The sequence below is a fragment of the Echinops telfairi genome, unplaced genomic scaffold, assembly GCF_000313985.2.
Source record: "Echinops telfairi isolate 266 unplaced genomic scaffold, ASM31398v2 ScPeMD7_70;HRSCAF=299, whole genome shotgun sequence".
In the NCBI taxonomy this organism is placed as follows: domain Eukaryota; kingdom Metazoa; phylum Chordata; class Mammalia; order Afrosoricida; family Tenrecidae; genus Echinops; species Echinops telfairi.
The window spans coordinates 68,087,819-68,113,295 of NW_022103968.1; the positions used below are offsets into that span (position 1 = coordinate 68,087,819).

General features: G+C 40.4%; 1 protein-coding gene and 1 pseudogene across 2 annotated transcripts in view; one reads left to right on the forward strand and one right to left on the reverse strand.

The window, feature by feature from the left end:
* LRMDA (leucine rich melanocyte differentiation associated) overlaps nucleotides 1-25,477 on the forward strand; it is a 1,590,166-nt gene that overhangs the window by 92,472 nt on the left and 1,472,217 nt on the right. The gene's annotated exons all lie outside the window — the stretch shown is intronic.
* LOC101645926 lies at nucleotides 12,388-13,182 on the reverse strand (annotated as a pseudogene).

Genomic DNA, 25,477 nt, shown 5'->3' on the forward strand with positions numbered 1-25,477 from the left:
TATACACATATGAGTGTCCATGAATTTGTTTCTCTAGTCTACCCAGACTAACACAACAATCAACTTAACTTGTTCAGTGGGTGGGAAACTCACTGCCCTATAACATGATTCTGCCTTACAGTCTGTTTATGCTGCGCCTCTGCTCTGACTCCTGGTCTAGGTGCTGATCCAGGGTATATTTCACTCGGTTCTTCTTTCTTGCTAGTAGTGAGCTTCTCTGTTCTGGCTTCTGAGATAGCTCACTTTATATCCAGTGGAATGCAAAAATTGACTAGAGCTCAGATTAGAGCTCAGATTAGAGCTCTCTATATCGTCACAGCACACCCACTCAGTCATTTTAGGAAAGAGAGAAAGGCTCAAAGTAGATGCCAGAAGCAATCCTGAAATTTGTGCTTCATTGTAGAATAGCAAAGGAAAATGGAAGAAATGATAAATTAAAAGAGTTAAACAGAAAGTTTTCAAAGACTGCTCAAGAAGACAAAGTAAAGTCTGATGAGCTGTGCAAAGACCCAGGGCCAGAAAACCAGAAGCAACACACACTCAGCATGTCTTCGACTGAAAGAACTGAAGAAAAATTCAAGCCTCAAGCTGCAGTATTGAAAGATCCTCTGGGCAAAATATTGACTAACACAGGAAACATCGACAGAAGACGGGAAGAACAAAGTTACTGTTCCAAAAAGAATTAATCAATGTCCATCCATTATCACAGGCTAAATGCCTGTGAATAATTTAGAGACACATTTGTTAGGGATAAACAGTTTAAAAATTGTAACTTATTTTTGTTGTTATTGTTAAAAATATAGAGAGCGGAATACAGACCATTTCCATAATCTCAATATGGCACACTTCTATAACATTGCTTATCTTCTTTGAAGCATGTAACCATTGTCACCCTCCTATTCTGAGTTTTATCTCCTTCATTCATCTAAAGTCATGGCCTCCTAAATTTCTACCTACTTTTCAAGTTGCTATTGTTGATTTGATCCTTACAGATAGATCTTAAGGAGCACGCTCCACAAAGCATTTAGTCTTTATTAGTTAAGGTATAACTATTGTTTGGTTTAGAGAAAAGTTCAGTGGATATTGGTTAAAGGTTTAAAGATGCCCTCAGGCTGGTAGTTTCTGGGGTTCATCCAACCTCCGTGGTTTCAGAAAATTCTATGATAATTTGAAATTCTGATCTGTATTTCTCCTTTTAAGATAGGGTTCTTTTACAGACTATTTGATCAAAATGTTCAGTAGTGGTAGTTGGGTACCACCCATTTCTTCTAGTTTCATGGCAGAGGGGTAGTTTTCCAGATAACCAACTAACTAATACTCAACTTCCTTGATTCTGGAAGTCTTTTGGAAGCGAGGAAATCATCACTAAATGTAGGCACTAAGTTCAGACCTTTGTGAGTGGACTGATAATGATGGGAACTTACTGCTCTCAGGGTTTAAACAACTATTACTATTTTTGAAATTCTGATTTTAACTGCAGGATTATGCTGAGTTTGGTACACACTAACCTATCTGTTGGCAGAATATGGTGTATTAGTTGGCTCAATTAATATGTTAGTTGGTCTGATGCCACTATGAGCCTGGAATTTTACAAATGGTTATTGAGGAAGAAACTTGACTTATGCTATAAAATGGGCTACCTGAATTTGGGAGCTTGGGGAAGCTAAACTGTGTATGCTTTACCACTACTTTTTTTGCTGAATTGTGTCTCTGAGTGGAGATTTTTAGAGGCTATTAAACAAAGCCTATGCTGTCAGCTAAAAAGGTTTTTAGGATTTCATAATCATGGCAAAATATCTTATCCTTTCTCTTAAAAAAAACAAACAAACAACAAAAACCTTTCTCTTTCTTTGCACTACCCTTTTGAAATCGTTAGCCTTCATGTGACTGAAAGGGACTTCAAAACATTGGAAGAAAATAGTCTGAAGGCTCAGAGTGTGCTTGGCTCCCGGTAGGTGTGAAGACTTGATAAAGAGGCATTTTTTTTCACTGACAGGTGTTTGCATGCCAGGATGGTGAAGTCTTTGATGACAAAGCCACTTAGTTTTCTCTACCTTACCCTTCCCTTTATGTAGCGGAGTTAGAAAAACTCGAATAAAGTAACTAAATGATAGGAATAAGAAGTTAGCATTGATGCTTTTTTCTTTCTTTTCCTTTTTCTCTATTCTGTCCTTCGGTTTATGAGCCTCCCTTGTTAGGCAATGCTAAATAAGCAGGGGTGAGTGCCCTGCTTTGGGCCCCATTGGTTTAGAAAATGCTGCTATTTCAAGCTCTAGAATCAGTAGCAATATTCCGTCTTATAGACAAGGAAAAATCTAGATGGTGGAAGAACTGTGTGTTAGGGTGTTTGTAGAAGGGAGGGATCACTTTCTGGAGCTTATGTTAAAAGGGCATCTTCATGTCTCCTAGAAGCATGATTTATTACTTAAGCATTTTTTTATAGGCCTGGAGCCACCTTAACCTTCAGTATATAATTTCACTCCCCTACATGGGAAAAAACAGAAATTGTCACACTGTGACCATTCTCAGAAGTTGTCTAGGCCTTTATGTGAATCTTTGGATAAATCTCATTAGGACCTTGTACATCCTTTCCAAAAGGATATTACAACATGTTATACTTGTTTTTTATTTAGTGTAACCAGTGAAGAGCCAAGTAGGATTTGCTATGAATTTGCCTCAATTCTGTGTCTAAGAGTTGGAAATCTTACTTCGCTGCAGTCACATTGTGTGGGCAACATTCTATGTCATAGTCGATGGTCAGCAAAAAAGAAGATGACCTTCAGGACATGGATTAATATAGCGACTAGAATAATGAGGTGAAAAATAACAGCAAGTGGGAAGATGGCCAGCGCACCTAGTTCAACAACCAAAAAATCCAAGCAAATCATATTTAAACAGGTTTCTGGGATCAATGAATGGCTACAGACAAGTTTTCTCAATAATACACATCTTAGTCTCTTTAGAGTGCTTTCAAACTAAAGGCTACATTAAAAAAATAATTTTATTTGGGGCTCATACAATTCTTATCAAAATCCATCCATACATCCATTGTGTCAAGCACATTTGTACATTTGTTGCAATCATTCTCAAAACATTTTCCTTCTACTTGAGCCCTTCATATCAGCTCCTCATCCCCCTCTCCCTCCCCAGTTTCCCCTCCCTCAAGAACGCTCGATAATTTATAAATTATTATTTTGTCATATCTTATACTGTCTGTCTGATGTCTCACTTCACCCACTTTTCTGTTGCCCATCCCCCAGGAAGCATGTTATATGTAGATCCTTGTAATCGGTTGCTGCTTTGTACCCCACCTTCCCTCCACCCTCCAGGTATTACCACTCTCACAATTGGTCCTGAAGGGATCATCTGCCCTGGATTCCCTGTGTTTCCAGTTCCTATCTGGACCAATGTACATCCTCTGGTCTAGCCGGATTTGTAAGGTAGAATTGGGATCATGATAGTGGGGGGAGGAAGCTTTTAAGAACTAGAGGAAAGTTGTATATTTCAATGTTGAAACCCTGCACCCTGACTGCCTCATCTCCTCCCCACGATCCTGCTGTAAGGGGGTGTCCAGTTGCCTACAGATGGGCTTTAGGTATCTACTCCACACTCCCTCTCATTTACAATGATTGTTTTTTTTGTTCTTTGATGCCTGATACCTGATCCCTTCGACACCTCGTGGTCACACAGGCTGGTGTGCTTCTTCCATGTAGGCTTTGCTGCTTCTGAGCTAGATGGCCGCTTGTTCATCTTCAAGCCTTTAAGACCCAGATGCTATATCTTTTGATAGCCAGGCACCATCAGCTTTCTTCACCACATTTGCTTATGCACACATTTGTCTTCAATGATCATATTGGGAAGGTGGGCACCCACTGATATGATTTCTTTAAATCAAAATTCATTCCAAGATTTAACATAATAGTTTGTATATGTTAATAATTTTGTTTTCTGAGACTTTAAGTCCTTTCTCCCCCAAATCCTATAATCAGTTATAGTGAATTAATGAGAGATTTCTTTAAAACTGTATTATTTTAAAATTTAAGAGATTGCTTCCAAAAAAGAAAAATCTTAAGTAATTTTACTTTTCCTGGTTTTACTCTCCCACAAAAGGTTATTCACCAGTTTAGAAAACAATGTAAGTTGTGTTCAGGGATTTCCCCCTCATCATAACAGTGCACTTGCTCATTTTTTCAAGGTAGCAAGGGCTGTCCTAAGAGACTTCCATCGGAAAAATCTTACTCTAGGCACCCTACAACCCTGATTTTGCCCATTCATACTCTATACTTCCCCAAACTCCAAGAGTATATAAAAGGAATATGACTTGTAGAAGATGAAACTGCTGCTTTGACATGCAGAATTCTTTGATGAAGGGTTATCTAGATGGAAACAGCACCTTCCGCTGTAATATAGGCCTAGATGGAGAATATGCTGAGAAACAATAGCTTCTCCTTTTGACGTTTTTCTTGTATATGAATCGGTCATCTGATTCCAAAGACTGTGCTTGGTATCAACCATGATTTTATCACCCTTTCTGGTCACATATTATCAGTTAAAAGAAGCATTTCCTAATGGGAACATGATAAATATTATATTTTGATGATGAAGTAAGAAAAAGTTTGGTTTGTGTATGTGCACACACTATATGCACATGTATATAGACTCATCTTTTGATTGTCTACTTTGGGGAGAACCCTCTGTCAATTTCAGGATTTCATCTTCTCTGTTATCCAGAACATTATCATCCTTGCTGGGTCAAGGAAATAATCTCATTGAAGTATAACTCTAAGCAAGATATATTTAGGATGATTCTAATAATCACACAATTATAAAATGTTAGAACTGAACAGGCATTTAGGGGAACATGTAAATCAACTATTTTATTTTAGAGAGTAGGAGATTAAGGGACTCCAGAGTGATATTAACTTGCCTAAGACCAGTTATGGTTGATTATTGCTGAAATTCGAACTAGGTTTGAGATTTTTTGCCTCAATCCATCGCTCTCCATTCTGTATCATTTGAATACACTATAGAAGAGACTCTAAAGCCAAAAAGAAATCGTGTTTTAGTTGTCAGCTTTGAAGTGTGGGGTGTTACTAATTCTTCTCTGTTGATTCAACTAATTTGTAGTTGATTATCCTGGCTTTCAATGTTCTTATGGATTTAAGTTACAATGGCTCTGGAAGCATCTTCTTCCATCTTATTCCTTGCATTGGGAACACAATAATATTTTTTTTCCTGTAATACAGAGAATATTTTTACTAGCTTAGTGACGCAAGATAGCTAAATTCAATTCTATATTTACCTGCTGTATATAGGCAGGTAATTCTACATTTACCTGCTTTATATAGGCAGGAAGGAGAGGCCACATTTTTTCCAAATGTAGTTTTTGTTGTTGTTGTTTGAATTTATTTTTTAAAACAATATTTTTTCCTGACATTGAAGAGTTATTTTTTGGTCATAGGCATTTCATTGTGTAGCTTTGTGTCATTATTGCATTGAATGTGTTGTTATAACTTCCACCAACTGTTTTAAGATGTTTGAGTCTGTGCTTAATATTATAAGGGAACTATTTGTCACTCGGACTCTCAGAATTGAATTTGGCTGAATTAATTATGATTTTCACTTCATCTCCCTGGGCAGTGTTGTAAGGGAGAGGCAATCCTTTCTGATGTCGCATAGAAAATCAATCTGGCCCATGGCACTGGCTAGTTGCTTGAGTGGGGAAACTTGTCACCCATGGTATGGCCTTTATTTCTCATCCTTCTTGTCCCTTTGTTATGTGTTTCTTTCTCTGGGCTGGTTTAGGAAGCCACCAGGGCCAGGGAGCAGTACTTGGAGTGATGGACAAGGCTACTCTCTCCATAAAGAAAATCACAAGGGTCCCAAATTGATGACTAAATGGCCATACCGGTAGCGTTTCTTTCTGTTTGTTTATAGACTGTCTTCCATTGAGAAACTCAGACACTTCTTTTGGCCTGCAGGGTTAGACAAGTTGGGCTACATGTCGGGATTTGGTCTTGACTGGTATGGGAGTTTGCTAACTACTTCTTTATAGTTCTCCCTCTATCTTCCTTAAAGTACCTTTCTCCTTTTTAATTTTAAGATTTAAAATTCCTTTACTTTTACTTTGTAAAACCCCATTTGTAAACTTCTTTTAAAAAGCTGTTTTTGGTGATTTGGGTGGATATTTACCGAGCAAATTGGTTTCCTATTCAACAATTCCTACACATTTTTATGACATTGGTTGCAATCGCCACAATGTAATAGCATTCTCCCTACTTCCTCCCGGTGTTTACTGTTTCCGTTCATCCTTCGCTCCTATTCCTACCTTCTGAGCTTTATTCCTGGGAAAATGCTGCCCTTTTGAGCTCATGTGGTTGATTGCTCTAAAGAGCGCTTACTGCCATGCTGTTAGTGATCATCTTAGAGGCCTGCCGATAATTTGGCTGAAAGTTGTGTTATGGGGATACATTCGTTTCTAGGCTTGGCAGTTGTCTTAGGGTTATAGTCTTGGGGTTTCTACCAGTTGCTATCCACTGGTAGCCTGATAATTGATTTTGAGTTTTGTTCTACAATTTCCCCCCACTCTATTCAGGACCTTTTATTGTGATAGCTTTCAGGTCGGCAATGATAGTTGGACACTATTTGTATTTTGGTTTCAATGTCTTGGAAGCTGGAGTTTATATGGCCCATTGCCCTTTGGAGTAATTATTTCCATGTGTGTTTGATTTTTTACTATTCATTGCTTTGGTCAGGGTGAGAACAATGATGACACTTTAGAGGTCACTCACAGGCTCTTTTCTTTTGTAACAGGCATTTTATTGATTGTTTTTTTTTTTTTTTGCATTTTCTTATTTTATTTAAAAGAATATCATTTTAAATTAATTGGTAAAGGCAAATGGCCTCATGCATTTTATTTGTCACGTTAGAAGGTATATGAAAGTGATTAAGTACAGAGACATTATGAACAATTTGTACAGCATTCTTTTTCTTTTAAATCATTTTATTGGGGACTCATATAGCTCTTATCATAATCCATCCATCCATCCATTTGTACATATGTTGCCATCATCGTTTTCAAAATATTTTCTTTCTACTTGAGCCCTTGGTATCAGCTCCTCATTTTCCCCCTCCCTCCCCCATACTCCCTCTTTCATGAACCATTGATAATTTATAAATTATTATTATTTTTTCACGTCTTACACTGACTGATGTCTCCTTTCACTCACTTTTATGTTGTCCACCCCCTTGGGAGGGGTTTATATGTAGATCAATGTGATCAGTTCCCCCTTTCTCTCACCACCTTCCCTTTACCCTTCTGGTACCACTACTCTCATTTTTGGTCCTGAGGGGTTTATCAATCCTCGATTACCTGTGTTTCCAGCTCTTATCTCTACAAGTATACATGCTCTGGTCTAGCTGGATTTGTAAGGTAGAATTGGGGTCATGATAGTCGGGGGAGGAAGCATTAAAGAACTAGAGGAAAGTTGTTTCATTGGTGCTATACTGCACCCTGACTGGCTCATCTCTTCCTTGTGACCCTCCTGTAAGGGGATGTTCAGTTGTCTATCGATGAACTTTGGGTCTTCACTCTGTACTCCCCCTCATTCACATTGATATGACTTTTGTTCTGTGTCTTTGATGCCTGATACCAGATTCCATTGACACCTCAAGACCACACAGGCTGGTGTGCTTCCTTCATGTGGGCTTTGTTGCTTCTCAGCTAGATGGCTGCTTGTTTATCTTCAAGCCTTTAAGACCCCAGATGCTATATTTTTTGATAGCCAGGCACCATCAACTTTCTTCACCACATTTGTTTATGCACCCATTTTTTCTTCAGCAAATGTGTCAGGAAGGTGAGCATCATGGAATGACAGGTTAATAGAACAGAGTGTCCGTGCACTGATGAAGTACTTGAGTGGAGGCCCAATGTCCATCTGCTATATTAATACTTAGCAAGTAAATATATGTACATAGATCTATTTTCCTATCATTATATGTAAATATATTTACATATGTACATGCCTGTATTTACACCTCTATAAATACCCTTTGCCTCCTATTTCTTTCATCTATTTTGTTTTACTTTCCTCTTGTCTCACTATCATGTTTGACCTTCCTTTGGGTTTCAGTAATTCCTCTCGGTTACATTGCCCTTGATCAAGCCCTACCAGGCATCCTACGCCCTCCTTGCCATCGATTTTAGATCACTTGTTGTTCCCTTGTCCCTGGGTTTGTTAACACCCATTTCCTTTCTCTCGCCTTCCCCTCTCCCGTGTATCCCCAGAACAAGGTCTAGTTGTTTTCTCCTCTGGATTTTTTTATCCCACCTATCTTACCTAGCTAGAAATACAGAGAAAATAATAAACACAGAAACAAGGCAGAGCAAAACAAAGCAACAAGTGAAAACAAAAAACCGAACGACAACAAAAAAACCAATGACAAAAAAAAAGAAAAGAAAAAGAAAAGCCTATAAGTAATTCCAGGATAGTTTGTTGACCTTTAGGAGGGTTTTCTGGTCAATTCTGATGGTGTGCCTAGCCTGAAAGTCTATTTTTGGTATTCCCTGGGGACTTCATTGCTCTGCTCCCCTTGCTGCTCTGTTGAACGCCCTTAGCGTTTTGCCCTAGTGTGGTGGAGTCAGATCAGGCACAATTCCTTCACTGTGCTTCCAGTGTTGTCCCTCATAGCAATATGGGTCAATGAGGGATGTCGTGTCTCGTGGTGGGGCCAGCCCTATGGTCCTCTGTGTGCACTGGCTGCTCTGAGCAGGAATATCATCTTTGGGACTTGGTGGGCCAGGATGTGTTCCATTCTCTTTCCTTCCCTTTTCATTTGCTCCTCTTAATGCATGTACCAAAAATCCTAAAATGGCATGCATATATAATTCTTTTTTAAATTCCAGTAACTTGTCAGCTTTAAATTTGGAGGCAATTTTTAAGAGGTTATCAAGTACCATTATCTTCAAATGTTGATAAGCCATTACATCTTAAATCCCACTAACTCACAATTTAATGTCACACACACTAAACACTCAAATGTTCAGCCCAACACAGCACATAACAAAGTTATTAGAAAAACTGGACTACCACAACCAAAGGTCTTATAGAATGCACACAATTCTGACAAGAAAGCCATGATGACTAAATGATTTTCGGACACAATTCTATTAAAAAATAAATAAAATCATGGAAACAAAATTTTAAGTGTTCAAGTCATGCAAATGCATGACAGTGATTCCAAATTGCCATTAAGTATGTTTTATATTAGGAATACAACCCTCTCCCCCGCTCAGCCCATGGAATGTTAATTTGATGCCCAAGACCGTCAAATCTTCCCACAATTCAACATCCCACTATTTTCTGATTGTACCCCCAAATAAATAACCAGTAAATGATTTCTCATCAAAAGCATTTATACTTAAAAATAATTGGGGTGAAGTGGGATTTCTTCCTTCTTAAAAATATTCCTAGAACTACTAAACAACTTGTATTTAGAAAATAGTTGATAAAAATATTCCTCTAGATTGTACAAGAAAGGAGAGAACAGATCCATGGATAAGGCATGGTAGATACACATTAATCAAACCTGGCTTCTTTTTCTCCTGCTTCATCAGAGATTGGACTCTCCTCCTTTTTCATTTCTCCATTTTCGGCAGGTTAATCTTCTTTAGTTTCTACTTCAGCCTGTTTTCCCTTTGCTCCCCTTTTTCCTTTTGCTTGCACTCTTTTTCTCTGAAGATTTATCCTTTCTTCCTGCTTTTTTTGGCTTTGTCTCTACTTTTGCAGGTACAGGTTTCCCTGACAACCTCACTGGCCTTCTCATGAACTCCTGCTTCCCCACTGGTTCTGCTGAGCTGACCTTCCTTTAGAGCATCTTGGCTGTGGGAGGGCCCTTGCTGGATGCCTGTGGACCACAGGGCACGGGGTAGAGAGCTACCTTGAATCTGTGTTGCCTGGTTGCTGCTGCTCTGCCTGCCCCCTGAGCTCTCAGGCGTTTACCCCAGTCACAACTCACCAAAGATGTAGCATATTGCCTCTGTAGGCTATGTTCTGTCAATTGACCTTCATGTCCCCTAAGACTATGGTCCTGAGTACCCAAGCACAGCAACTCATTCCCTCAAGGTGTTTGGTTATAGCTAAGAAGTTTCCATTACATTTCTCCCGGAATGCTCTACTCTATTCGTGATGTATTTGCAGCACATATAAATACATATCTAGAAATATCCTGTCAAACCTACATGTTCATGAAACTCACTGCTGACTCATAGCGATCCTGATGTCAGTTTCTGAGACTGTAACTGCTTATGGGAGTAGAAAGCCCAAGTTGGTCTTTCTCTCACAGAGCTGCTGGTGGCTTCCAACTGCCAACCATGTGGATTGCAGCCCAAAGCAGAACTACAATGCCAGCCATATGTTCATGAATAAAGTTTTATTTATCTTTCTTCATTTTCAGCTTACCTGTTTATATCCACCCATAGATTATTATGTAGAATTGGGGATATGATAGTATTTACTTCTGTTGACTTTAACTCTTGTACCCCTTTTAGTATCTTAATTTTCCTTCCTCATTATGGCAGTTACATAATCTCCTGTCAACTTGAGTGAAGGGGTGGAGTTTAGTCTGTCAATTAGGTTGCAGCTTGATGACTTCTTTTGGAGGCTCAATAGAGATAAATAGCTCAGTAGAGGTCAGACCCACCCTCTGCTTCACATTCCTGTTGACAAGGCACATGGAGACACACTGATGGAGCTAGAGCCCTGGAGCTGGAGGAGCCACGTGGAGACCCGGCACCAGCATTGAGATGCTTCCACCGCCATTGGAGCCACAAGACTTTCCATCCACTGACCTGTGATCTTCCTGCATTCGGCATCATTGCATGTGCCGTGTGAGTCTGAAGAGGAATTTGGGCTAATATAGGACTTATGGACTTTGATCTGAACTGGGCTGGAATGTTTTCTCAATATACAATTGCTCTTTTATATAAAGCTCTTTAAAATTTTTTTTTACTGGGGGCTCATACAGCTCTTATCACAATATGTACATACATTCATTGTGTCAAGCACATTTGTACATTTGTTGCCATCATCATTTTCAAATATAAAGCTCTTTCTTATACACATATGAGTCTCTATGAATGTTTCTCTAGTCAACTCAGACTAACACACTCATCTTTTGCCAACTTCTCTCATTATATATTGCTTTCTTCTTCACCAAAGTTAATATGTGCCTACCCTCTAGGTAGTGATTTACTATCTTGGCTCATTCCACTCTTGATAAACAACAAAGAATGTTTATTTTCAGGCAAAACTCTTCTCTTGACTTTTTATAATCATGGTCTCATAAAAATATAAAGATATTATAGTGATTGACTTTTTATATATACATAATATCTTCCAGGTTCATTCATGTAATGAAGTGTTTGCAGATCTTTCTTATTCTTTGACATTGTCCTATTATGTGTATGTACTGTAATTTATTTAGCTATTCTTCCTTGATGGATATTTGAATGTGTCTATCTTTTTGCTATTGTGAATAGTACTGTGATAAACATGAGTATACATATATATACTCATGTCAGTGTTTGTATTTCTCTAGGATATATACCTAGCAGTGGACTTGCTGGATCATACGGTATTTATACTTCCAACCTTTTAAGGAGGCACCGTATGTTTTCCACAGTGGTTACACCACTTTGTCTTCCATTCCATTCCAAGTTCCATTTTCTCCACATTCTAGCCAGCATTTGCTGTTTTCTCTTTTTGGACTTTGCTATTCATGCAAGGGTGGGGCGATATCTCAGTGTTTTGATTTGTATCTCTCCAATGGCTAATGTGAGTATTTCTTCGTGTGATTGTTGGCTGCTTGAATGTCTTCTTGGGTGAACTGGGTGTTCATGTCCTCCGGCTACTTCAAAATTAGATTGTCTTTTTGCCCTTGGGTGCTTGAATTTTCTATAAATTTTAGAGATCAGTCCCTTTACAGGTGAGTTATTGCCAAGTTTTTCTGCTATCAACCCCCCAAACTAATCAAATTCACTGCCATCTAGTTGGCTATGCCTCATAATGACGCTACAGAACAAGGTAGAACTGCCCCTGTGGATTTCCAGACTGCAACTTTTTATGGGAACAGCAATCTTCTTCCTCCTGTGGGGCACCAGTGCTTTCAAACTTGCTAACCTCATAATTAGCAGCCGAATGAGTTAACACTACACCACCAGGGTGCCATAAACCCAAACACCAAACTCATGGGCATCAATTGCCCCTGTAAGTTTGTGAGACTGTAACTCTTTCTTTCTTTTTTTAATGTGGGAAAATTCCATTGTCTTTTAATTCCCCTTTTCTACACACTCTGTTAAAACTGTTATTCAAAATAATCAAGTTAATTTTATGAGACTGGCATAAAGTTAGCCTTCTCTACTCCTTTCCAATTTTTAATTAAATTTGCAAAAGGAAATAGAGCCCCAAAAGGGTTCCTTTGGTACTCAACAAAATTCGATGCAAGGGGAAAGATGATTTTAAAAAGTAAGAATGTAAACTTGTCGGTTGAGATAAAACTTTCTTTGTACATCATCTTGTGAAATACAGTTGTTTTCCCCTTTTGGAACTGTGGCAAACTCCTGGTTCTAATGTCTTTGGAAGGATACCCTCTTTTGCCATGTGTGGTCTTCCAGATTCTTGTGGGCTGCAGATGTTGGGAGGTATTCCACGACACCCACATTTCCTGTAAGTGGGTGTTGTCTCTTCCATGATTCAGCTCTGACATCTTATCAAGAATTAGTAGAGAGGCAAGTATTCTTGCTCTGTTGGTTTCCACAATGCAGCCATTTAGCACCATCTCATCCAAAATGATGTGTATTTTATCCAGATTAAAATTATATCTAATTCACTCACTTGGCTGAAGAATTCATCTAAAACTTCCACAAAGTTATGGATGAATTCATAAATAGCCATCTCGTTCTCAGTGTCATTAACTCCAACCGTAATGAAGAGAGCTGCATACTGCCGATATATCAGCTTGAAATCTTTATATTCAATGAAAGAACATTGTTCATTAGATCGAGAGAGGCGGCTCTTTATGACTTTTGTTTCCAAGTGTAGGCTTATTCATCTCCATGTGTTTGTAGTACTTCAAAAGTTGGGTCTGCTCTTGCTTATTTACCATGAGGAAAAAATTTATCATCTTTCACCCTGGGCCAATATTTTTCCAGATAGAATTAAAAAGCTATGGCAAAAGCTGATGAAAACAAGAACCTGTGTGGCTGGGGGGCAACAGTTCTGATGATGGCTCTTCCTGCGTTCTCCTCCCCCTTTTACCGCAGGTGCTTGCTCCCCAACCCTCCTTATCTTTACGGTGCAGGCTTCCTCTGCACTGCCTAGAGACTGCAACTCTCTGAGAGTGTAGGAAGCCCTTTCTTTTGCTGGGTGGCTGGTAGGTTTGTACTGAAGATTTTGCAGTGAGCAGCCCAAGGCATAACCACCACAAGACCAGGACTCCCAGGGCTCCCATGGCGATCTTTGAACTCTCTAGTTAAAGTATTTTTTGATGTACACCAATGTTTAGTTTGTAGCAGGCCTCCCACCATCTAGTTTGTTTTCTGCTGTTTGCGCATTTTTGTTATGTTTAATTGTATATTTATACCGTGCATTAGGACCCCTATTTTGCCCAAATATATTTCCCACTCACATATGTTCCTTAACCACTTCAGTGTGCCATGTTTGTCCCTAGGTTTTTCTTTGATGCTATTTATCGCCTTAGGTTTTAGATTTAGATTTTTGATCCACTTTGAGTTCATTTTGTATACGATGAGAGATCCTAGTCCTGTTTCCTTTTTCTGAAAACATAGATACAGTTTTGCCATTTATTAAAGAGATGATTTCTTCCCACTTAACGGATTTTGGCCATTTGTCAAAGATCAACTTCCATAGGTAGATGGCTTTACTTCAGGGTGTTCAGTTCTGTTCCACTGGATTTTGTGCCTGTCATTGTACCGATAATAGATTTGGACTACCACGGCTACGTAGTATGTTTTTAGGTCAAGAGAGGATGAGAGCTCCGACTTCATCTTTTGGGTGGCAATTATAAATCTCATTTCTTCTGACTTCCTTTTCAGGGTTCTCTTTATTAGTGTAGAGCATAGGTGGTCTATTTCCCCTTTTCAGAAAATATGTGGTCTATTTCCCCTTTTCAGAAAATAAAGAATTGCTCCATGGCAGTGAGAGCCTTTTGAAATATAGCTCCTGATTTTTCAGCCCTCCTAGATCACTCTTAGGGAGTGGCATTGCCCACTTTGAGGAACACTAATGTAGACGAATCTAACTGATCAACTGTATGTTGATCTTGCCACTATAATGTATCCTTCTATTAGTTTCAGTAGTTTTCTTGTTGAGTCTATGAGATTTTCTCTACATAGGATCACCTCATCTGCAAACAGAGATAACTGTACTTCTTCATTACCCAAGTTGGATGCCTTTTATTTCCTTTTCTTGCCTTATTGCAATGGCTAAGATTTTTCTATATGATAATGAATAGGAGTTTGTGGTGAAGGACATCCTTGTCTGGTTCTTGTTTTTCAGGGGCATATTTTCCATCTCTCTCCATTGAGAATGAGGTTGGCCATTGCCTTTGTATAACTCACTCACTCACTCACTCACTCACTCACTCACTCACTCACTCACTCCTATTGAGTGAGTTTCAACTTCCAGGTCAGAGAAGACCTGCTTGTTAGAGTTTATGAGAAGTTGAGCCTTTATCTGAGGAGACAGCTTCATCTTCCTTCCACAGAGCAGCTGCTGGGTTTAAATGTCTGCTTAACAGCCTAACATGTAGCCCATTACACCACCAGGGTGTTGGCTTTAAGGTGTATATACCCTTACTTATGTTGAGGAATTTCCCTTCGATTCCTATTTTACTGAGTGTGTTTATCAGGAACGGATGTTGGGTTTTGTGGAATGTCTTTCTCTCTATACATATTTTCTTTTTGTTGTTGTTGGAATGTCTTTCTATCTGAATCAACACAATCGTGTGGCTGTTGCCCTTTGTTTCAGTTAGATGGTTGGTTACGTTGATTGTTCTTGTAATATTAAACCATTTTTGCATACCTGATATGAATCTGATCTTGGTCACTTTTTGATTTGTTGTTGGATTTTGGTGAGGATTTTTGTGTCTATGTTCATGAGGGATATCAATCTATAATTTTCTTTTTTTAGTGTTATCTGTTACATTTTGGTATCAAGGTCATGATTGTTACATAAAATGAATTTGATATAGTTTATCCTTTTCTATGTTCTGGAATTGTCAGAACAGAACTGGTGTCAGCTCTTCTCTGGATGTTTGCCAAGTGTCTTGGCTTGGACTTTGTGGTGGTGGTGAAAGTGCACCTGGATACACTGGCGTGCTTCTCAGGCTGCCAAGGTAGTGGATGGGTAGGAATGTTGTTGGGGTGGGTAAAGTCATATGGAACACCAAGTTGGGGAAGGACAGAGGGAGAAGGGTGAGGGGGTGGGAGGTCATGCTTTGGTCACTGAGAGGTTGTGCATGGTAACGATGGTGATCTCACCTCTGGGTGACGGACACTGTGTAGGTGCTGCTGATGCAGAGGACTGCTTGTGAGACTCAAAATGGCTGTGCTGTGCCAGGTCAGTTGGGAACTTACCACCTCTATGACCCATGGCTCACTGTTCTGATCAGCTTCTTCTTCAATTTGGTATTTGCTCTTCTTTATCTTTTCATTTAAGCCTAGAGTTCCACAATTGCTATTCATATGTTTTACTTGATTTCTTGTATTTTTGTTGTTGTAGAGCAGTGGTTCTCAACCTTCCTAATGCCACGACAGTTCCTCATGTGGTGGTGACTCCCAACCATAACATTATTTTCATTGGTACTTTATCACTGTCATTTTGCTACTGTTATGAATGGTACTGTAAATATCTGATATGCAATGTATTTTCATTGTTACAAATTGAACATAATTAAAGCATAGTGATTAATCACAAAAACAATATGTAATTATATATTGTGAAATATTTATTTCTAATTAAAAATAAATGAAATTTTGTCTTGAATCATGGTGTAGCATTGGTAACAGTCTTCACACTGGGTACTCGTAGGTGGGCGTTATCTGCATGTGGGTGGACCCGCCTGGAGGCAGATAAAGGGAGGAGTGGTGTCTTGGTTCCTAAGACCATTGGAAATATGTATTTTCTGATGGTCTTAGGCGACCCCTGTGAAAGAGTCGTTCGACCGCCAAAGGTGTCGCGACCCACAGGTTGAGAACCACTGTTGTAAAGGGTCTGGGTAGTATATCTACCTAGTCCACCATCTTGGGTCCTTTTTCCATGCATACAAACTGAAAAGAGACAAAAAAATTGATGAGAAGTGTTCATACAAAATATGACAAGCCAAAACCAAACTAAACCAAAATATGACAAGCTTCAAATTGATACCCTTTACAAAAACAACCACGATACCCTGTCACACATCCATCTCAAGTTAGGGTGCTCTCAAAATTTTAAGTGCCAGTGGAAAATATCCTCCCTCCAAAGCTGAGCAAAATAGAAGGGCAGAGTATTAACCATGAAGATTTAAGGAGTTCATCTATATACACTTAAAAGGAACTGCAACCTCCCCTTTTCTTAATTTTATCTGTCAGGAGTGACTACAAGAATTTCTTCTTTACCATGTAACCAAGGTGCCTTGGCTTTTTTTTTAAAATCATTTTATTGGGGGCTCGTACTACTCTTATCACAACCCATAGATACATCCGTTGTGTCAAGCGCATTTGTACATTTGTTGCCATCATCATTCTCAAAACAGTTGCTTTCCACTTGAGCCCTTGGTATCAGCTTCTCCTTTTTACCCCTCCCGGTGCCTTGGCTTTGTCAGTCAGCCAACTGACCCTTTTACTGAAAGTTTAATAGGGGATAAGTTCAAATATGAATTTATAATCCCCTTATATGTGCTAGTAGAATTCTGTAATATTCCTACAAGACAGAGAATCTTACGTTTTGCAGTTTTGCTCTGACCCATGCCTCATCTATTGTCCTAACTTTTCTACACCTCCCGGGTTGATGTTAGCCCCGTGCCCCTTCCAGAGTTGTTGCCGGGGTATTTCAAGCGACATTTTACATAAATAGATTCATATTTCCACCAGTTGCCACACTGAGGTGTTTAAGGAAACATGGCATAAGTGAGTAGGGAATATATTTGGGCTTATGAGAAGAGAAAACCTAGACTTGTTCTTTTTCAGTATTTATTAATTTTGACCCCACTCTCTCTTGTGCTGTGTGACTTCACCAATAAACCAGCAAGCAAAGTCACCATCAAGTTACAATTTAAATTTTGAAAATTTATTGTTAAAATTTACTCTCCTCTGAATGCCTTATCACTTTCGCTCCTCTTCCCTAGGTTGTAGTTAACATTATCCATCTATCTATCTATCTATCTCTATAAGTACTGAAAATATTTTTGATACAATGTGCATTTAATCAACTTTGTGTTACTGTTATGCCATTTGTATGGAGGGAAATTGTTTCCGTCTTAATGTTCTATTGAAATGCCTTTGGAGTGATGATATCATAATCACTTTAATACATTTAAAAGCTTTAAGGCTTAGCATTTATTGAACAAAGCTCATTGAAGGAATATAACGGATGTCTCGAGGCTTTCCGCTGCTGTAAAAAGGACAGTATTGTTCACAGCCTCTGTAAAAGAAAATCTAAATTTTTATTTTATTTTGGACCATGTTGCAATTATATTTCAAAAGCTCTTCAAGCACTACTAACAAAGGGGCTGCTTTTATGAATTGCTAGAATTGCAGATCTTAGGACGGACTAGGAGCCCTTCTGGCGCAGTGGTAAAGTGCTTAGTTGCAAACGGAAAGGTCGGTAGTTTGAAGCCAGCAGCCCTTCCCCAGGAGAAGGAGATGGCACTGTGCTCTGTACAGATTCACAGCCTTGGACAGTCTATGGAGCAGTTCTACTTGGCTTCATTTGAGTCAGAATCTATGTGATGGCATTGCTTTTTTTTTGGTAGGGCTGACTGCCGGGTTTAACCTTTGTAATTGATGCAGTTTTAATCTTTATCTCAAACCTTGACCTCAGAAAGCCTACCGCTAGTTTTCCCTTCCTGCTTGGCTGTCATTTGAGGTTGTAAGTGAGTGGACAATGTTACTCTCCCAGAGAGTTTCATAATCCCGACGAAGAATGGGAGTGAAGGGAGAATGTGGAAGCGTGACGTTGGTGTGTCTATTGAGAAAACGCATGAAATCGTTATGGGAAGTGAGAGAGTGGGAAGCAGAAATAATCCATTGAGAAGCTTTATTGGTCGAAGGGGTGTCTTCACACAGTCTTCCGGATAGAAATGACAGGCTGTGCTGGAACTCCGTGAAGCCACCTGAGTTAGTTAATTGTGCCAGCCTGGCAGATAATCACATGTGGTGCTGGTTGAAAGGCGGAGGGATAGATGGGTGGTGAAGCCTCGCCTTTCTAGTTCTCGGGTCTCTTGTTTTGTGATGGTTGCATCGGGTGCAGCTGCCTTAGCAGTTCCCTGCTTCAGCTTGCAAGATGGATTTCCTACAAGACATCCCCAAGGAGAAGCCGCATGGATCTATCCCGATGCAGCCCTGGGTGCTGGAGCAGCCGTGTGGAGACCCTTGCCAGTGCTGAGATGCTTACACGTTCATGGACTCAGCTTTCCTCCTGCAGTCGGCATCATTGCCTCTGTTTTGTGAGGTGGAGGACTTTGTGGACTGGTGTTGGGTTAATGGGTTAATGTTGGACTTGTGGACTTGGGCAGCATTGGGTTGGGATGTTTTCGTGATGCACCTTTTCTTTACATAAAACTCTCTTATACCTGAGTCGCCGTGGATTTGTTTCTCCAAAGTACCTAGACTAATACACCACCTTTCTCCAGATCATGACTGCGATGGAACGGGAAATCCTCACTAATCTTCAGAGTTGAGGTGGCTAAATGACGCCCTTGAAGTCGGCCATCACCTGGAACCTTTGCTTCCCCTCTGCTGGTTGACCACTGTGTACTGAAGGCTTTGGAACCACGTGTGACACAGTGGAAATGCACACGTGTGAATGCTTAGAAACACACTGTATTATGAAACATCTCCATGGGTGCAGGCTGGTCTTGGGATGAGTTCCAGGAAGATGTCTTTACCCCCATAGGATCCCTGGTAGCGTAGTGGTTACACATGTGGTCTGCAGTTCAAAACCACCAGCAACTTTGTGGAAGAAAGACTGGCTTTCTACTTCCATAAACAGTTACAGCCCTGGAGACTCACAGGGGCCACTAGGAATGAGCAGGGACTCCAGTGGCAGTGAGGGTAGTGGTTTGGGTGTGGTCTTTACCCCACTGTGATTGGTGAAGAGAGAAAGTGCCTGAAACTTCGCCATCATTTTGCATTTTCCTATCATCTCACTAGGGAGCTTGTGGTCTTGAGACTTTTTGACTGCTTACTCAAAATCTAGTTCTTAAAGCACACATCACTTTCTTAAAACATTTCCCAAGGAAAAGTAGAAACTTTAGAGCTTGCTTGATTTCGAAGGCACTGCTGAGGCCTCCTTAATGACGAACCCGTGTTTATCCCCACCCCTCATAAAAACGTTCAGTGTTCTGAATAGATGAATCTGATTGAAATGATGTCTTTGGTTGAGTAGCTTGAGAATAGTCGTCTTTGGCCTCTAGCCTTTTTAAATTGGAGAGGCATGGCACTACATTCAATGGCAGGGCTTCAAACTGGTTCTCACAAGTTTAGTCATGGCTGATGAAGCAAAACTACAATGAACCCACATTTTAAAAATGTGGTTGTATCAGAATGATAACCAGGACAGGAAAAATCATGGATCCACAGCCTGCTAGAGTGTCATCTCCCTCCTAGTAAGCAAGGGCAGTGTGTATGTGAAATAGCAACCAAAGCTGTTGAATGGCAGAGTGGGAAACAGTGGGGCCTGGCTTAAAGATGGTGGCTGACTTTATACCATGAAATGTGTGGCGCTCCCCGAAATCCTGGCAATAATCCCCTCTCCCACATTAGCCTTCTGAAAGGGCCCACATGATTCTTCTGAGTCACCCATGACATGGCTTGAACCTGTAATTTTTTCCTGTTCCAGTATATCCAGTATTTCAAAATTCGAGACTGTTCCAATTTTGCTGCATCAGCCATGACTGAACTGGCATGAGCCTTTGTCCTCTGATAACCACCTCTTCTTGATTGGGATTATAGGGGCTAGTTCAGGGATCAGCAAACTTTTGAGATATTTTGGCTCAAAATTCAAACTCACTGCCTTCGAGCCAATTCTGACTCACGATGACCCTGGAGAACAGAGTAGAACTTCCCTATGAGTCTCTGAGGCTAGAACTCTTTACAGAACTAGAAAGCCTCGTCTTTCTCCCTTGGAGTGGCTCGTGGCTTCAAACTGCTGACCTTGTGGTTAGCAGCCCAATGCATAACCTACTCCACCACCAAGAATTCTGGTACTTTGGCTAGTTATTGTTAAAAAAACCCTCTTAAAGTGATTCTATTTATTGAATCTACCCAATCATATATCTCATTTAGAATTAGGTTCAGTTGCACGGGACCTATAACCCCAACCATTAGCAGCCGAAAAAAGTTTCATAATTGTGACTTTCTTATATGAAAGAAACCTAGAGATTGGCACCAGGAACCCAAGCTACCATATATACTTGTGTGTAAGCTGAGTTTTTCAGCACATTTTTAGTGCAGTTTTTTGTGGTAAAATTAGGTGATATTCGGGTCAGTTTATGCTCGAATATATAGGTACTTTTAGCTTTCTACTCTGCTAACTTTAGGGTGTGGCATCTTGGACTCATTCTGATAGTCTGAGATGGCAGCTAGAAATATAGTCTCATATCCCCTTGAAAAATACTCCCTTCTCCCTTTTAATGAGTGTTTTTAGAAGTTTCATGTAGTGATTTAGGTATAAGACAATATCTACCTGTAATGGAAACAGAGAATAATAATTAGAATTTTCCTGGGTGGAAATGTGTCCAGCTAAATTTTCTATCTCTGAGGGAAGTGGGATAATAGCTATTGGAACAGGCACCTGTACACTTTGTGATGTTGTTGCTGGTGTGTGCCTTTGAGTTGATTCTGACTCACATTGACCCAGTGGGAAAGCGTAAGACTGCGCCTTACGGTTTTCTTAGCTGAAATCGTCATGGGAGCCGACTGCTACATCTTTCTCGCCTCAAGGGACCGGTGGGTTTAACTGCTGACCTTCTGGTTAGGAGTGGAACACTGTCTATTTAGACAGTGCCGTGCAATATATCACTTCACCACTCTCTCTCCATCCCTCCTTCCCTCTCTCCACCCACCCTCCCTCCCTCCCTCTCTCTCACACACATACGTGCATACATCCTACCATCTTCACAGCTATAGAGGGAATGCCCCTCCTCAGTTCCATACATTCCTCAGAGTAATTTTTTGAAATCATTTTATTGGGGGCTTGTACAATTCTTATCACAATCCATACATCTACCCATTGTGTCAAACACATAGGTACATTTGTTGCCCTCATCATTCTCAAAACATTTGCCTTCTACTTGAGCCCTTAATATTGGCTGCTCATTCCCCCCCTCCCCATGCCCTCCTCCCTCATGAACCCTTCAAAATTGATAAATTATTATTATTATTTTGTTATAGGTTACACTGTCCGACGTCTCCACCCCGCCCTCTTCTCTGCTGTCCCTCTCCCAGGGAGGAGGCAATACTTAGATTCTTGCAATCGGTTCCCCCCTTCTACCCCACATTCCCTCCATGCTCCAGGCATCACCACTCTCACCACTGGTCCTGAAGGAGTCATCTGCCCTGGATTCCCTGTGTTTCCAGTTGCTATCTGTACCGATGTACATCCTCTGGTCCAGACATATTTGTAAGGTAGAATTGGGATCATGATAGTGGGGGGGAGGAAGCATTTAAGAACTAGAAGAAAGTTATACGTTTCATCATTTTTACCCTGCACCCTGACTGGCTCATCTCCTCCCCTCAACCCTTCAGTAAGGGAGTATCCTATTGCCTACCGATGGGCTTTGAGTCTCCACTCTGCACTCACCCACCTTTACAATGATATGATTTTTTACTAACTTTCCCTTTACAGATTCTCCTTGATGTTTTATTTGAACCTGCTCTTATTGATATTAAGATGTTGGCAGGGAAGAGTTCATTTTTGGAGCCCAAGCCTTCATTTCTCCTTTGCGTAATATTTTTATGCCTCTAAGAACATCAAGACCTGCCTTACAGAGGAAACATTGACCAAAGCGCTGCCTGAATGACTCTTAGAAGCCCTGGATGCTCTCAGAAGCTGCCCACCTGCCCTTCAGGGGATAGTAGCTGTCGTTCTTCTTTATTTCCCAGCCCCTCACCCTTGCCTGCAGGCATCTGTGCCAAAGGGCATCCATCCTCCTTGAGATGCAGACTCCTTTGCTTGTAGGGATGAAGTGCTTTCTACCTCATAGAAATCCCTGGAATGTAGAAGTCAAGACCTTCTCAGACTAAAGAATTCTCAGAAGATGAAGATAATACCTCAAGGTAGTTGGCTCTGTATAGTCTCAGGTATTGCAAACCCAGGTGATGAGATTATGGTGGTCCATGATCCTTAGAACAGATGGGTCCCTTTCACTAAGCACAAAGATGCCTCGAGGCAGAAGACGACTTCAAGTAACACTGCTTTTTCTCTTCTTATACCCCAAGCCACCCACTGTCTGATTGCTATTAACAGTGATCTTTTCTAAACTAGGATTTGGGACATGTACTTGATGAACAAGTGTTATGCTACTTCTGAAAAAAAAAAAAAGAGTAACTGGGGAGATAGTTTTGCATATTGAGTTGCTTGGATTTCGATCATTTTGATGGGTAGTTCAGGATCAGTGGGACAAAGTATTTTAAATACAGATTTCTTAGAGATCATGGTACTGATAACTTACCTGGAAAGATATAGAAGAGAATTAATTTTGAAGCCCTAGAGAACTGAGTTTAAACCTGTTACTGTGTGACTTTTGCAGGGGATACTCAATTTGAGGCTCAGGTTTTTTTTTCCTACTTAAAAATAGTGGTATAAAGTTCAATGAAGACTGAAATTAAATGAGAAGATGTATAAAGCATTTGGCATATAGTAGATTCTCAATAAAAGTTAATTTCTCCTTTCCTCCTAAATTTTATTAATTTATTGCTGTTGAGAATATACAGAGCAAGATAAATACAAATGGAGGAAATGTCCCAAGATAGTGGCTTAGTCGCTTCTTGTCATACAGTGGCAGCAAAAACATTGAGAAATCAAGTGAAACAGATATAAATAAAAACCTGGGCACCCAGAACAACAAATGGAAGGAGAAAGAATTAGCTCTCACACTAATGGACAATAGAAATGGAATGAAAATGGCACATGAGGATATTTACGGATTATAGGTGCCCTATCAGCTGGCCCAGCACAGGATGGCCATCCTGATACAAAATTATCAGTGGTTCTCGGTGAGAAACACAGGGAGATAACTTCATGGAGTCCCTAATAGGAGACAGAGATACCGTGTAGACAAAACTGGAGTGGAACAAGATGAACAAAGCATGAGCTAAGGGAGGGAGATGCAGGACGGTGGCTGAATGCCCCGAGAATCCAGGTGACCACAGAGCAGGGAGGGAGCCAGAAAATGGCAGAAGGGTGGTCTCTGGTCATTTGGGAGGATGGCACTGGAAGAGTGGGGGGGTCCTTGCATGGTAGCTAGAGATTGACCTCACCAGACACTGAACATTGCCCACTGCCTTTCCTTCAGCCAGGTCTTGGTCCTGATTGACAGCTGGACTCAGTAGAAAGTATTCTGGCCCCCCTACTAGAGAGTAGGGGAACATGCTCCTCTCCCTCTCTGTCCTGGTCACTAGTGGTGAACCCCCTCTCTCTTCTCCACCTGGTAATCCAGTGTCCATGTTTTCATTGTCATTGGACCTGAAACTGAACCCTTCCCCTGTCCCTGGTCCCTCCCCTTGAAGCCATGCCCACTGGCAATCCACAGTGTGCTTATGCACTGCTGCACCTGCCACAGAAGGCTTATGCTTGCTTCCTCCGGCCACCACATGTGCTTCCTAGTTCATCTAACAACTGGTGCCATGAGTTCCTATGCCACTCGCACCTGGTGCCAATCATGACTGGTGGTTGCCCAGGTACTCTCATGATGACTTAGAAACTGGTGGCATGTACACATACCCCCAATCCAGCAAAGAGTGACAATGTTCTCTGAACCCAGCCGCAGGTGACCAGTCAGACACACATTACCTCACCAGCAATGTGAGTCACATCCTCCCAGGTGCCAAATGATGAGCCAGAGATCTTTGTGTTTTTGTCCAACAGCCACCTGACTGCAACAGCATAAATATCATGCTCAAGCTGTTCCTGCAGGTTATCTGTGCTTGCACTGAAATCCCGTGATACCCCATTAACTACTGAAATGTCAACTTGTGCATGTGCAGGGGGCCTACGCTGCCAATTGGGGTTGCATTGCTTCACAATAGATAAGGACTGTCCTGATCTCCATCGAACGACTAGCACCACACTGAAAGACCCATGGTCTCATAAGGACCCCTGAGAACCCACCACTTACCATCCAAGACCAGGGAAGAATCTGTTCTCCCAACCACACTCAATCCAAGAAAGAAAGATATAAAAAACATAATCACCAAGCGCTTGCATGTGAGTGTGACTTACCATACTCATTAGTGAGAGAAAATCAGGTCCAGCCAACAGATATCCCAAAGTCACACAGAGACCAGAACTATAAGGCAACAAAGATTAAAACAGTACAAAAGAAGATAGGCATGCTAAAGTGAAAGATGAGAAACAAAACTCTGGATACATCAAAACAAAAAAACCACAAAACAAATCATATGTAAAATCAATAAAATAATCTATAAATAAATCAACACTCAGTGCCTTGAAGACAGCAGAGCAATCCTAAATTATGTGAACAAATTGGGTGTGATGGGTCAAACAAAGGAGCAAAATAGGGGATAGATGACCTTCCAAAGGAAGAAATGGTGATAGAACGAAAAATGATTATATAGAGAATACTCAAGATCAAGGAGAACGTAGACAAAACTCTAGAAGAATTCAGGAAAACAATACAAGAACAAAATAACAAAATGATCAGACAATTTAAAGTCATACAAACCAAGTAGACATTCAGGAGCTAAACTATAAATCATCAGAAATAGATATCATAATAGGAAGACATAGGAGCGTTGAATCAATGAAAGCATCAGCAAAAACAAAACCTGATGTTCATTTGTGTGAGGAACAATTAGAAAAAGAATGAAAAAAAATGAAGAAAGCCTAAAAGTTACAGGGGATATTATTAAGAGGGATAATTCACATGTATTTGGAATTACTGAACAGGAAGGGGTGGGGAGGGGGGACGCATGGAGATAATTGTTCCATCTGAGTCAGCAATGGTATCTTCCTTT